The sequence below is a fragment of the Aegilops tauschii genome, chromosome 3, assembly GCF_002575655.3.
Source record: "Aegilops tauschii subsp. strangulata cultivar AL8/78 chromosome 3, Aet v6.0, whole genome shotgun sequence".
Lineage (NCBI taxonomy): Eukaryota > Viridiplantae > Streptophyta > Magnoliopsida > Poales > Poaceae > Aegilops > Aegilops tauschii.
The window spans coordinates 147,846,569-147,860,814 of NC_053037.3; positions in this window are offsets into that span (position 1 = coordinate 147,846,569).

Here is a 14,246-nt window from a genome sequence, read left to right on the forward strand (position 1 = left end):
CATCTCAGCCATTGGTTCCAAGTAGATCGAACGGCTCACATTGTCCAGAGGCAGACATACCATCACCACCAACTGAGATTTTTATAGGAGTGGTCATGCATGCATGTGGTGTATTTAATGCATCGGTTTACACAAATTTTTGAGAAAAACAAGAATACTAATTAAGTACTTTTGCAAACTACGGAATTAATTCCACCATTCATCATCTACCTTGGTTGAAGAGATTTTCAAATTAAGCTCTATAAACCGGAAAGGAGGGAGCACCACTATGGCCAACCTTAATCATCGCATGCAATAATTTAGTGCACCTTGAAATCTGAACGCTTGCTTGACTCTCCTTCTCCCACCAGCAGTCCCACCACTCCACCCCGTGTGGAAAAAATCTACATGCATGACTCTCCTCCCCGGCGCTAGTCCAATCCGTTGTGACCAGCAATATTTCCACCCCTTCCCTCACCTTTAATTTACTCCAACAAATATGCCCACGTAGCTGCTCAGTTACTTAACTATAGGTGCACTGGGTCACTGCCATGTGGGCCCAACAGGCATCTGGCCCACATGTTAGTGAAGCAACTGGACCTGCAGTTAAGTCAGTGAAGCTCAGTCCATATATTACGTAGGTGTGCCATTGCTCGCTATAAATACTGCGCCTCCCACGGCATTCGAAAGAACGCTCATGTTCATCGCTATCTCCTCCCCCTCCCTCTCACGTCGACCACCATGGCATCCCCCTCCCAAGCCCTAGGCGCCCCTCGCTGCACCGCGCGGATGGTCACGCCTTGCTGTTCTATTCCTCGCCGCCACTAGTCGAGGAGGACGCGTCGCCGTTCCATTCCTCGCCGCCACTAGTTGAGGAGGACGCGTCGGTGTTCCGCTCCTCGCCGCGACGCATCAAGGTGGATGCGTTGGCGTCCCCAATCTTGCCAGCACGCGCGTCGAAGGACGCGTCGGCTCCTCGCTACGAGGAGAACATCGCGCTGCCCGCCGAGCCCCCCCAGCCTTGAGGAGCTTTGGAAAGAAATGGATGTCGCCTTGTGGGAGGTTTTGCCTCCGGCAGAGCGCGCCAAAATAGAGGTGGAGAAGAAGGTCGAGGAAGAGAAGCGCGCCGCGGGGCAAGCTGCCTGGCAGGCCTATGTCGCGTCCGAGGGAGTCAAGCAATTGACTCTTTGGCAGAAGGCTCGTGCGAGGGCCGTGAGGGTGGCGGAGGACGCCCGTGCCAAAGCCCTGAGTGCAGTCGGGCCCAAGCGCCTCATCTACGCTTGGCGGTACGTGGACCGGGTGCATGCTTCCAGCGAGGAGGAGTAGCTGCTAGCATCGGATCACCACACCGGTGAGATCACGCTCGCCCGCCGGCAAGCCGCGAATCAGCACCTCGCGAGTTGCGAGGCTGAGGAAGAGGCGTTGTTTCGGCGCGCTGGGAAACGACCGTGCACCAGGGCACTCGTGGCGCGCCGCAAGCGCTCCTGCGAGCGCCGTGGCTTTTATTAAGAATATAATTTAGTTTTGTAAGGTGATCTCATTAGTTTTGGGACGCAAATGATAAATCCCGAACGTTCAGGAATTATTAGCGTCCTTAATTAAGTATGTAAAAGGAAAAGTTTGGAAACCTTGTGTATCCGTACGCATTTTGTAAGTACGTGCATATGTCACATGCACTAACATTTTATCAGTTAAATCTTTGGTCAAAATTTAGCACAAATTACAATGGTGACTAATAAACTAGGACGAAGGTACTAGTAGTAGTTTAGAAGCCCAAATAAATGAGTGAGGCACCTTAATGTTACTCTCCACTCTGACTAGTCTTACGGGAAAAGCTGGGGAAGAGACGGCTTATTTTTTAAGCCGCCAAAAGAACTGGCCCTAGGAGTGTGCGAGATGAACCGGATAAAGGAAATGCAAAGAGATGAAATGCAAAAAAGATGGAGGGATGTGATGGTTGCTTGTCCGTTTATTTTACCACGCCACTTATTACTGGGAGTGGTTGGGTTTTGTGATATGACGGCTTTACTGCCGCGCCACGAGCGGGGTGAGACTCGCGTGCAACGCCGCCCTCTACACTAGTACTACATCGGTCGTGGTTTATTAGTCCCCCATTGAATTTGACTGAATATTTAACTGACAAAATGTTAGTGCATGTCAACAAAAACTATATCGTTGGATTCGTATTTGAACATAGTTTTCAATGATATAATTTTAGGTGACATGCATCAGCATTTATCATACTATATATAATGTTAGTTCAATTTTTGGTTGTACTAGTCTATAGTAAGGTGCCCGTGCGTTGCACGGAATAGTGAAATGCATTGATCGGGGACTTGTTTATTTTGACAAAGGATGTGGGGGTCATCTCATGTGTAACGGGTATCGATAGGTTTCTTCGGATATTATTTCATCTCTAGAGCTCACAAACATCCAGGTGAAATAGATAAAAAAATATCTTTTGTAAACAAAAGCGTTCGACTGTTCAACCTGCATCCAAAACTTGTGAAGAAATAACACTTATTGTGCTTTGCAAGAAATGATCTTTAAGAATTAGTTTTTGAGTATCGATTGTTATACATGTTGGCTATAGATGACATGGCACTTTCTTATAGTCAACAGTTGGCTATACTAATAAGTATTAACCATGCCCTTATACACCTAGACGGAGGGATTAAATCAGGATGACTTGGAAGGGGGCAGAGGAGATGTAAGAAATGGTTCATCATAAGTCTTTCACCAGTACTGTAGTAAAAATTTCATACATGTAAGATTCTAGATTAAACCACAAATGAATACACTTTTATTCATGCGTGATACTCCAATAGAGCAAGATCATGGATGGAAGTCTCCACATGCTTAGACAGCGGATTACATTGAGCGAAGCCTAATGATCAACATTTAACTTGGTAATGCATATGTCCAGGTGAACGTCCTTGGAGTCCCCGTGCACCACGTTGGGGGCCAAATCATACCATGCATCTTCCATGTCCACATCGGCGGGAAGGTCCCAGCTCGGCACAGTCCTAGTCAGCTTGATGCAGCCAGTGTCGCCGCCCACGTACCTCCGAGGAGTAGTAACAGTGAGTACACACCCGTACATCGGCCTCGTTTCAGTGTCAGCGTCAGCGGCGTCGCCCCTGACCCACACTACGGAGAAGGGGCGGCGGCCTGCGCGGGCCTCGCCGGTGCCCACGATCAAGAGGAAGACGCTGCCGTCCTCCTCCGAGACTAGCAGGCGGCGGTGATCCTCCAGCGACTCCGGCACGGTGAACGGGTAGCATGTCTCGTACTTGATGTTGTCCGCCAAGGGCCAGTAGTGATAGATGGACGGCTGCGTGAGGTGATGCACGAGGTCCGCCGGCGAGCCCCAAAATGGCATCGGGCACTCATAGTAGTAGACGAAGAGCTCCTTGGAGGCATCGACCAAGCCGTCCATGAAACGGGACTGGCTGTAGGGGACGGTGCGCTAGTTGAATATATGAGCAAGTTACTATGAGATTTAGTCTGAATAAGCACAAAATAAATCATGACAGCTATAACACAGATTAAACTAATCATGTGGACTAGCATAGTAGATGAACAGATCGAATCTAGGACACAGACTAGAAACATGTATTCTACCACGATTTCGAACAGGAAGGACAGAAACACATACGGTGCAACGAGAGCAGCACCGTTGGCCTTGAGGTTGTCGCCCATGTCATTGAGGAAGAGGTCGCCGAGGTAGGGGAAGAAGTCTTCGTCGGTGAAGTCGTCGCTGCCAGCAGTCGTGAGAGTGCGCTCCCCAAATTTCAACAGCGCCCGCCGAATGGAGCGCAGGAGGGAGTGGTCGTAGGGGAGGTTGCAGCGGCCGAATGGAGCGCAGGAGTAGCACACAAAGCAGTAGATGGTGCTCCTCCCTAGTCTCTATCTCTACTCTTATCTCTATCTCTACTATTCTTCTTTCTTTTTTATAATATACTAGTAGTTGTCAAATCGAATAGTACTGCGCCGCCCGCTGCACGCCCGGCTGAACACGCCTCCTTGCCTCCATCAAACGCCTCCGTTAAGCCCGCATGCAAACCGAGAAACCTACTCCGGCCCGCGGGAGGAAATTTGCCGGTTGCCGCTGGAGAATAATAGAGTCATGTTCAATACATTTGAGTTAATTGCGTGTATGATTCTCCCTCTCTAAAAAGTTAATTGCATCCTTAATCTTGTATTCTAAGTACTCTGTGGGTTCCACTGTCAGTACAGTGTACATTACTTGCAGGCTGGCTATAGATTCGTACAGAAAGTTAGAAAGAAACGAATCCATCCTTAATCTTGTATTCTAAGTACTCTATGGGTTCCACTCCCGATACAGTAGCGAAAGAAGTACATATTTAAAAAATATAAAAAGCTACAGTTTAGGACAGAATTCGAACTCCGGCTATCGCGCTGCAAGCATCCGGCCCGGACCAGTATACCAGGTGTTAGTTGCGGACGATGCAGGAGATAAACCTTTATAGCAATGAGCCCGTCCGTTGCAACGGATCCAAAGTAGAATAATACATATTCACAAATTTGAAAGAAAACAGTTTAGTTTTGATATACATATCACTAAAAATATGTTATCCATGTCTGCCAGTGAACGTTTGCTGGATTGGAGTTAGCACCGATGGCGGTTCGTAGTCGCTCCACGCTCGGGCATTGAAGTTTGTAACTACTATTAGATTACAATATACTAATCCTCCGGTGCTAGTAGTAGAGCAGAGTCCTGCTCCACTACTACTCTAGTCAAGCAAGTTAGGGCATAGTAGTAGGTACTGTAGGGAGTACCAGTACTGTGATCACTCAAGCAAGTTGTCTCGCATTGATATGACCCTACGCTGCTGGTACGTGTCTCGTTAGTCAAGCGGCGTGCTGTAGTCATCATCACCTGTCCACTTCCCGGAGCACATATTCTCTTCTCCATCCTTGTCCGCACATAATCGTCCAATCTTCCATCCCCGCCAAGGCGCCTCCCCCTCTCTTCCAAAACCCAAGCACTAACAATGGCAGAACCGAGCAGCGTCCGCTGAAAGAGTGGCTGGAATTCGCTCCCCATAGAGGTAATCAAGCTCATTGTTTCACGTGTGGACAATCTCAGTACCATGCCGCTTGCCGTGTGCTCGCCGGGGCTGTACCATTTACTCAAAGCCCTCAGGCTGCAGGTTTTTAAGCCAGCTCCTTGTTTGCTGATGCTGCCTGATCTTTAGAAATGGCGTGTCACGCAGCATAACGATCGTAGGGTGGCGAGCATCAACCCTCTTGACTGCGATCCGATCCCCGTCACCCTCAACTACATTAATGGTATGTACTGGGTCGGCATGAACACGTCTTGGATGGTGCTCATCGACGGTGGCGGCAGCTGGATGCTCATGGAGGTCTACACCCGGCGATTGATCCCCCTTCCTTCGATTAACACTGCACTACTTTGGCACCGCGGCCCAGAATACTCGGAATCTTACAATAGCCAACATGATACCAAGTTTGATTTGCTCAAGGTTGTAGTCTGCCAAGTGCCCACAAGATCTGCTAATTACAAAGACTTCAGGCTAATTGCATTCTTCAACCGCGGTCTTGCCTATCTAATAGGTCACTACGGTAAGTGGATAAATCTGCATGTCCATCGCAGGATCATACATCCTCCATGGTTCTCTGATGCCATTGAACACAAGGGCTTCATTTACGCTGCCGACTCCTTCTATGGCTGGACATATTGCTGGCCTACTCCAGTCATCGCTACAAACGGCTGTTACAGCAGTATGTTACTTTCCTATGATATCATGATGGCTTGCTTATATTAGTGTCAACATTTACTGAAAAAATATTCATGCTCATAACATGTTGTTCTTAAAATTGACTACATTAAGAGCCCTTTTTTATTTGACTCCAACTTGATATGATGTTGTAGGCCGCCTTGTGTCCCTACCCTTCCTAATCCCAGAACCTTTCAAAGAAAAGCGGCATGGAAGTTGCAGGTGGTTCCTGGCTCGATCATATGACGGCGAATGATTGATGATCGTTCGCACGTACCGGACATGCTGTTTCGCGGAATACAATCACAGTCACTGCAAGGTCTTTGAGAAGGATCCCAGCTTCTCTGGGCCTTCAGGAATTTTTGACTGGAGACTGGTAAGTAGCCTTGGTACACGCTCTCTGTTTCTCAGATTGAATTATCTAATTAACCAGGAGATAACCGACGGCAAGGATCATGATGGCAGTGCGGTTTCGTTCATCAGGCAAAACTGTGTGTACACAACGTACCATGCGTCTCTGCATGCACCATACCCTGATATGTGCCGCCACGCTCTGCAGCCCAAAGTAGGAGAGAGAGGGTCGCAAGTATCAGACTTCGACCTGCTGGCTAGAGTTTCCCCCGTCAGGCACCCATCTGGTTCAAGCCGTCAGCCAATCTCCACAACTTAATAAATAGTAACGTCTAACTGAGCCAGTTAGTTAGATGCGTACTCTTGGTGTAGTAGGATCTTTATTTAGTTTGATGCATACACTTGTTCTTTTTTGGTAGCCCTTTTGTAATGATGGCTGATGTTTGGTTTGGAAGAGATAGCTGCGTCTTTACTCTTCTGGCTTGCTTACTGCTTTTGTTGCACCCCCAGCCCTGGTTGCTGCTGCTGTTTTCAATGTACAATCAATAGTATATTTGGTCTGTTGGTTGAATAAATGTGTTGTTAGAACGAAAAACACAATGTTTTGGAAGTCGTTGCACGGTCCGTTCCTTTAGTGCCCCGTACCGTACGTAGCGCATACTATTTTTCGAACGGAACACATTTTCCACTTGTTGATAACATGCAGCCCACTGATGAAGGCCCAATAGAGGAGCCCATAATTAACTGGAGGGGAGGCTCTCACTTGAATCCGGCCCAGGTACATGCTCATGGTCCCCTAAACATAAATAAGTAAATAAATAAATAAAGCTAAATGCTCATGCACCAGTTCTTTAAATTCAAGATTTAACAGGAGGATATTATTTCCTATGATAGTGTCGTTACATTTAGTCGATATAATTCTTAGGCAAAGATAGCGACCAGTCTTCTTTCTCCCACCATTTTCTTCCTGCAACCAGCGGACCCATGCAAATCGTAGTCAACGTCGTAAATAGTTCCGGTCCATTTTTATTTAAGAATGTCCAACCTAACCCAGCACATTGGCGACAGCACTTTATCCTCCGTCTTGGTGCGCTCGCCGCGGCGCCGCCGTCCGGCCCTGTCAACATAGTGAATCGGGAGAGGACTGTAGATGTGAGTATGATAGTACGGACCCACCAGGTCCACTCCCGAACACAAGCAAAGCGCCTCTTTTACTACTCAGATGCACCCCTCATTTTTTTACTCTAATCCACCCTGCTGATATCTGGGACCCACATCATTTTCAACGTATAGTCAATTAACGATAGAATTGCACAAATTTTTTTGTGAGGATTTGTTCAGAGGAGCAGGCTATAAACTGGGTTGTGTGGTCTCTGTGGCCCGTCTAACAACATGACCAGCCCAGCAGTTTTTTCTTTGGGAAAATAGGTAGGCCACTATTTCTTTTTGAAGAATACCCAAGCTGGGCCTATTTGTTTTCTCTGACTTACTGGGCCACAAATCTTTCAAGACGGGGAGGGATGCATTCCGGCCTGGCCAAAGAGTTTGGTCAGTATCTGTTAAAAGTAAATGTGAAAATTAGTTTCTTTTTTTGTTTTTGTTCTTCACTGATATTTTATATTTCATTGGATTTTAACATGACATAGTACTAATTTATTTTTAAATTTGTTTTAGTATGGCTAATAATTTTTGGATTAAGAATATTTTGTTCCCTAGCAAAAAATTGCGGATTTTCAAAATTTTGCACATTTTTAGTTCAATTTTTTAACCCTGTTACTGACCAGAAAATGGGCAGCAATTCTAAAAATGGAAAAAAGGCTGCAATAAATTCCATATGAATAAGAAAATGGGTAAAAATTATAAACATAATAGCAAATGGGTTGTACACGCCACAAATTTCGAGGATGACTTGTTTACGCAAGGCTTTGTCAGTCAACACACGATTCTAGCAATAGTGACTGTTGGATGTCCATCCAACGGCCGACGTGTTTCTTTAATCTCTGATCTTCCTGCTCCAGTCGCCTAAACTAGCGCAGGCGGGAGTGCCTGCTCCCTCCTCTTGTGGCCCGCTGTCATGCCGCGCAGGCTTCATCGGCCCACCCTACTCCCTCCGTTGGCCTGGCCGCACGCAATCAACTGCCTCCTTATTACGCGAAAAAAATGATTCCTCCCACTGACATCTGGGGTGCACCGGTTCGTAGGCTGACCTGTGGGCCTACTAAGTTGACGCGTACGCATGGCTTTGTTAGCTTAGTCAACAAACGATTGTAGTAGTAGTGACCGTTGGATTTGAATCGAACGGTCCTGCTGTTTCTTCAATCGCTGCTCTTCTTGCACCAACCGCCAAAACCAGCACTAGCGAGACCACCTGCTCCTGCCTCCAGTGGCCGGCTTTGCTGCCGTTGAGGCCTCAACGCCCCCTACTACTCCCACCGCTGGCCAGGCCCAGCGGCCACGGCAGGCTCACACCACAGCCGAACCAGTGAACCTTCGTACTCCTCTCCGCGTGGGCATCCACTACCGCGTCTTCCCCGGCTCCGCGTCGTCCCCTTCCTAGGCCTCGCCGTCGTCCACCGCCTTGGTGCTCTCGGCGCGCCGTGGTCAACATGGTCAACGAACGACATCCATCGGACGTGGACTTTACGTGGAGAGGCTGACAGCTGGGTCCACGGCCGCACACAAGGAAATGCCTCCTTATTATGCGCAAAATAATGATTCCTCCACCTGACATCTGGGACCCACCAGAAGGGCCTCTGTATTTCACGAAAAAAAGTTTCCCCCGCGGACAGGTCGTACCCACTAGCTATATCTTCGCACGCAAGAAAGTGCCTCCTTATTATGCGCAAAAAATGAATACTCCTCCTACTAGCTGGGACCCAGCTTATTGGGAGGCTAACCTGTGGGCCTACTAAGTTGACGGGGACGGAGGGCTTTGTCAACTTAGTCAATATGAACAATTGTTTCGTTGGATTTTTAAGTAATACAAATTTATATTGAAATTGTATTTAATCTGACTAGAAATTTCGGGATAAAAATATTACGGATCCCATCAAAATATGGGATATTTTATTGAATTCTATTTTGAACGGTTGGTTGAAATTATTAATCGTTGTCCTAGCTACAAAATGGGCTGTACTTTTAAAAAACTGTAGATGGGCTGTAGTAAATTTCATTAGAATTCAAAAATGGGCTGTACATTCTTACAAATCTCAAATGGGCTATAAGTTCTCTGCCACACACTTGTGGGCCTACTAAGTTGACGCGTCCCCTAAAAAAAAATAAGTTGACGCGTATGCAAGGCTTTGTCAACTTATAGTCAACACACGGTTCTAGCAGCAGTGGCCGTTGGATGTCCATCCAACAGATGTCGCGCTTCTTCTTAAATCTCAAATATTCTAACTTCACCCGCCTAAAAAATAATTCCTCCCCCTGACATCTAGGGCGCACTGTTTCGGAGGCTGACCTGTGGGCCTACTAAGTTGACGCGTACCAAGGGCTTTGTCAATTTAGTCAATATAAACGATTGTAGCTACAGTGATCGTACGATGTCCATCCAACGGTCGTCGTGCTTCTTCAACCTCTGGTCTTCATGCTCCAGCCACCCAAAGTAGCACCGTTGGTGCCGCCTGCTCCTGCCTCCTGTGGCCGGCTGTGCTGCCGCAGAGGCCTCATCGCCCCTACTACTCCCACCGCTGGCCAGGCCATCCCTCCACTCACCCACACCCCCTGTTATTCTGCGGTGACGGCAACCTCACACCGCAGCCGAACCAGTGAACCCTCGTACTCCTCTCCGCGTGGGCATCCACTACCGCGCCTTCCCCGGCTCTGCGTTGTTCCCTTCCTAGGCCTCGCCGTCGTCCACCGCCTTGGTGCTCTCGGCGTGGCGTGGTCAATGTGGTAAACGAACGACTTCCATCGGAAGAGTACTGTACGTGGAGAGGCTGACAGCTGGGCCCACGGCCGCAACAAGGAAGTGCCTCCTTATTACGCGCAAAATAATGATTCCTCCACCTGACAGTAGGGACCCACCGGACAGGCCACCGTATTTCACGAAAAAAACTTTTCCCCCTGACTACTGGGACCCATCAGCTACATCTTCGCGTGCAAGGAAGTGCGTCCATATTACGGGCAAAAAAATGATTCGCCCCCTGACTGCTAGGACCCACCAGCTACATCTTTGCACACAAGGAAGTGCCTGATAGTCGGGACCCACCTGGTCGAAGCGTATTAGCGTTGTCATTCTGGTCGCGAATGTGTACGTACATACTGGTCGATCGGTCTATTTGCAGGCTGCAGTGATGAACCGTGGCCGAGTAAGGAAGGGCGCATGTCATAGTAGAGGCGCGGACGTAGCATGTACACGTACGTACAGCAGACAGGGTGCAAGAAAGTAAATACGACCACGTACGTACATACGGGCGGGGTCTCGAATGCCTACTCGCGCATACGTACGGCCAGGTCTCGTGTACATGGCTGGGTCGGAACAGAGAAACTGTGTCGTCTTCATGTTCATCGGGGGGCAACGGAACGCGTGCTGTTCATCGGGAGCCAACCAGCTTGGATGGAACAGCCGAAGGAGACGAGGCCTGGCGTACGAGGAAACGGCCTTGTGTTCGACCGGCCACGATCGAAACGGGATCCTGTTCATCAGGAGGGGTATGGCGTACCGCAAAACGGAGGAAACGGACTTCTCTTGGACCTCCTACGGTCGAAACGGGGTCCTGTTGATCGTGAGGGGTGCGGCGTACCGCAAAACGGAGGAAACAGGCTTGCGTTGGAGCCCTACGGTCGAAACGGAGGTCCTGTTCATCGGGAGGGGTATGGCATATCGCAAAAAGGGACTCCACAGGATATTGTTCATCTCCACCGTCGACCTCCTCCAGCCTCCACGGGCTACTGTTCATCCACCGTCGACCTCCTCCAGCCTCCACCTGCGACTGTTCATCCAAGGGCTTCTGTTCATCCAGCCTCCACCGCTCCTCCACCGGCTACTGTTCAACCAACCCTCTCCACGCGGTCCTGTTCAACCACCCCTCCTTGGGATACTGTTCATCCAGCCGTCCACCGGCTACTATTCAACTAGCCCTCCACGGGGTCGTCCTATTCACCCAGCCCTCCACCGGCTCGATTGATCAGGGTCCTGTTCATCCAGCGGCAATGGCCTCTACTACCACGGGGCCTGTTCATCCAACCCCCCACCGGGAACTGTTCATCCAAACCCCCCTAACAACACTCACTGTTCATCAAGAGGCAGGATCGATCGGCTTCAGTTAGCAGCAGTAGCGAAGGAATCGCTCGGGTTCAGTTAACAGCAAGGGATCGATCGCTCGAGGGTTCAGTAACGTAGCTAGTGCAATCGCTCGGGTTCAGTTAGAGCCCAACGCCTCGCTCGAGTTTAGTTAGAGCACAACGCCTCGCACACACGCACGTACGTGTACGAGAGAAACGCGCATCGCTCGGCCCCCGACCACCCACCGTAACCGGGAACTCCCCGATATTTTCCTCGCCCTCACTTCTACCACGGTTTTTTCTGTCATGCACGGCCCAAAGAATGTCATGCAGCTGCGTGTCCGGCCCGCCCAGGACGAAAAGCCCATTTTCTATCATGATTTTTTATCATAGAAGTAGGATCCCACCACATCTATGATGCTACCGGGTTTTGCCACAATTATCGTCATAGAAGTGTCATAAGCATGACAGAAAAAATTCGTTTGGCCCAAAATGTCACGGATGTGTCTTTTTTTGTAGTGGAAGGGAAACAGAGAGTTTGCAGTCCCATCTCAGTGAGCCGAGATCCCTATCGACGAGACCGAATTGATTACGGTTTCTGGCAGTGGCTATGTCAAGTGAATTCGGTGGTGCCGGATAGATCAAATCGGTGGGGCCGAGTTTGACTTGTTTAGGACATATGTGGAAATGAGAAAGTGGTTGAGGGATTTTGGAGCATATCACTAATCATTTTGAGCAAGCAAGCCATTAAGCAACACCTCATCCCCTTTTAATAGTATTGACTTTTCCTATGGACTCAATGTGATCTTGGATCACTAAAATGAAAATGTAGAGTCTTGATCTTTTGCCAATATGTGTCCTTTGCATTTTGAGGGGTCCACATCTCTAGTCCATGCCATGCCAATCATTGAACTTTCTAAAATGATTATCTTGAATGGATATTAGTTCAATGAGCTATATGTTGTTAAGAATTACCAAAACCACCCAGGGATTAGTTGCACTTTCAGTTCCTACATATTCTACGAAGATCTTTATCGGTCAAACCATAATGACAACATACGTTATTCCCTTTGTCATCGGTATGTTACTTGCCAGAGTTTCGATCGTCGGTATCTTCATACCTAGTTCAATCTTGTTACCGGCAAGTCTCTTTACTCGTTCCGTAATGCATCATCCCACAACTAACTCATTAGTCACATTGCTTGCAAGGCTTATCATGATGTGCCTTACGGAGAGGGCCTAGAGATACCTCTGCGATACTCGGAGTGACAAATCCTAATCTCGATCTATGCCAATCCAACAAACACCTTCGGAGGTACCTGTAGAGCATCTTTATAATCACCCAATTACATTGTGACGTTTGATAGCACACAAGGTATTCCTCCGGTATCCGGGAGTTGCGTAATGTCATAGTCAAAGGAATATGTATATGACATGAAAAAAGCAATAGCAGTAAAACTAAACGATCAACGTGCTAAGCTAACGGATGGGTCTTGTCCATCACATCATTCTCCTAATGATGTGATCCTATTCATCAAATGGCAACACACGTCTTTGGTTAGGAAACTTAACCATCTTTGATTAACGAGCTAGTCTAGTAGAGGCTTACTAGGGACACAGTGTTTTGTCTATGTATCCACAATGTACCAAGTTTTCTGTTAATACAATTCTAGTATGAATAATAAACATTTATCATGATATAAGGAAATATAAAATAACAACTTTATTATTGCCTCTAGGGCATATTTCCTTCAATTCACAAGTAGGAAGAGGTAAGGAGTTGCACATCGACTAAATATATAGTTGGCTTTAACAACAGACTAAATTGCACATATCATTGGTAGTGGAGATGGGGCAGGGTGTGCAAATACTAAAAAACTACACATCCACAAGTAGGGAGGAGGGTTGCACATCAACTACTAGGTAGTTGGTCGGGGCAGTAGACTAGTTGCACATCAGGATGTCATGATTGCTAGGTTGCAAACAAAAAGGAATTTGGCTCATGCAGCTCCAAAAATTAGTTTTGAAAAAAAAGCTGCACCATACAGTACTAAAGTTGCACAATGCAGTACTAAAGTTGCACCATATAGCACCAAAGTTGGCATCAAAAAAATTGTCAAAACATATGCATGCAGGATCTAGTTTGAAAGATCTCGTCGCGAGGAATCCAACGGTGAAACGGATCTAAATTTTGACGCACAGTTTGAAAAATATGGCTTTTTAAAAATTTGAAAACCCAAAATAATTGCACAAAGATTTGTTCTTTTCCTTCCGATGTGACCAGTCTAACCACATGTATTAGCACACAAAAAATTATACATGCATGCGAGTGATGGAGCGGCCACTCGTTCTCTCCAATGAGCACGCACACTTTTAAGATTTAAAAAAAAAAATTATGCACTACTAAAGTACAGTTGGCAGATTCGTCTCACCTCATCCCTATTTTTTTCTCACCACAACCCCATTCACGCTTGGTTTTCTGGGAAAAAGAAGTTGGTAACCCGAACCGATACTGCACAACAAGAATCGTATGAACCAAATCGATATTTTCTTTCCTTGTCTTACTCATTCCCTTGAAACAAAAATGACATCCATTAATTTATGAAAAGTATCATGTAGCATTGGATGAAGGGAAACTCTTCGGTTCCTCCGACTAATCTTTCTGCGCGCATCCATCGCCTTTATGACCGTCGGATGTTTCTTTAATCAGATGGCTCGAAACTATCCTTTTTCCCACAGTCTAGCTTTGCAACTGGACCATTGTTGCAATTTTTGCCTCCACAACAACTAGCTTATTGCAAGATCTGGATTCCCACGGCCTCCAGACACACGCGCCAGTAGACACGTCGGCGCCGGCGTGGACGAGCATGTTCTCCTCCTTCATCGCCCATCTCCTCCTCCTTTCTCTCCTCCCTCGACGGG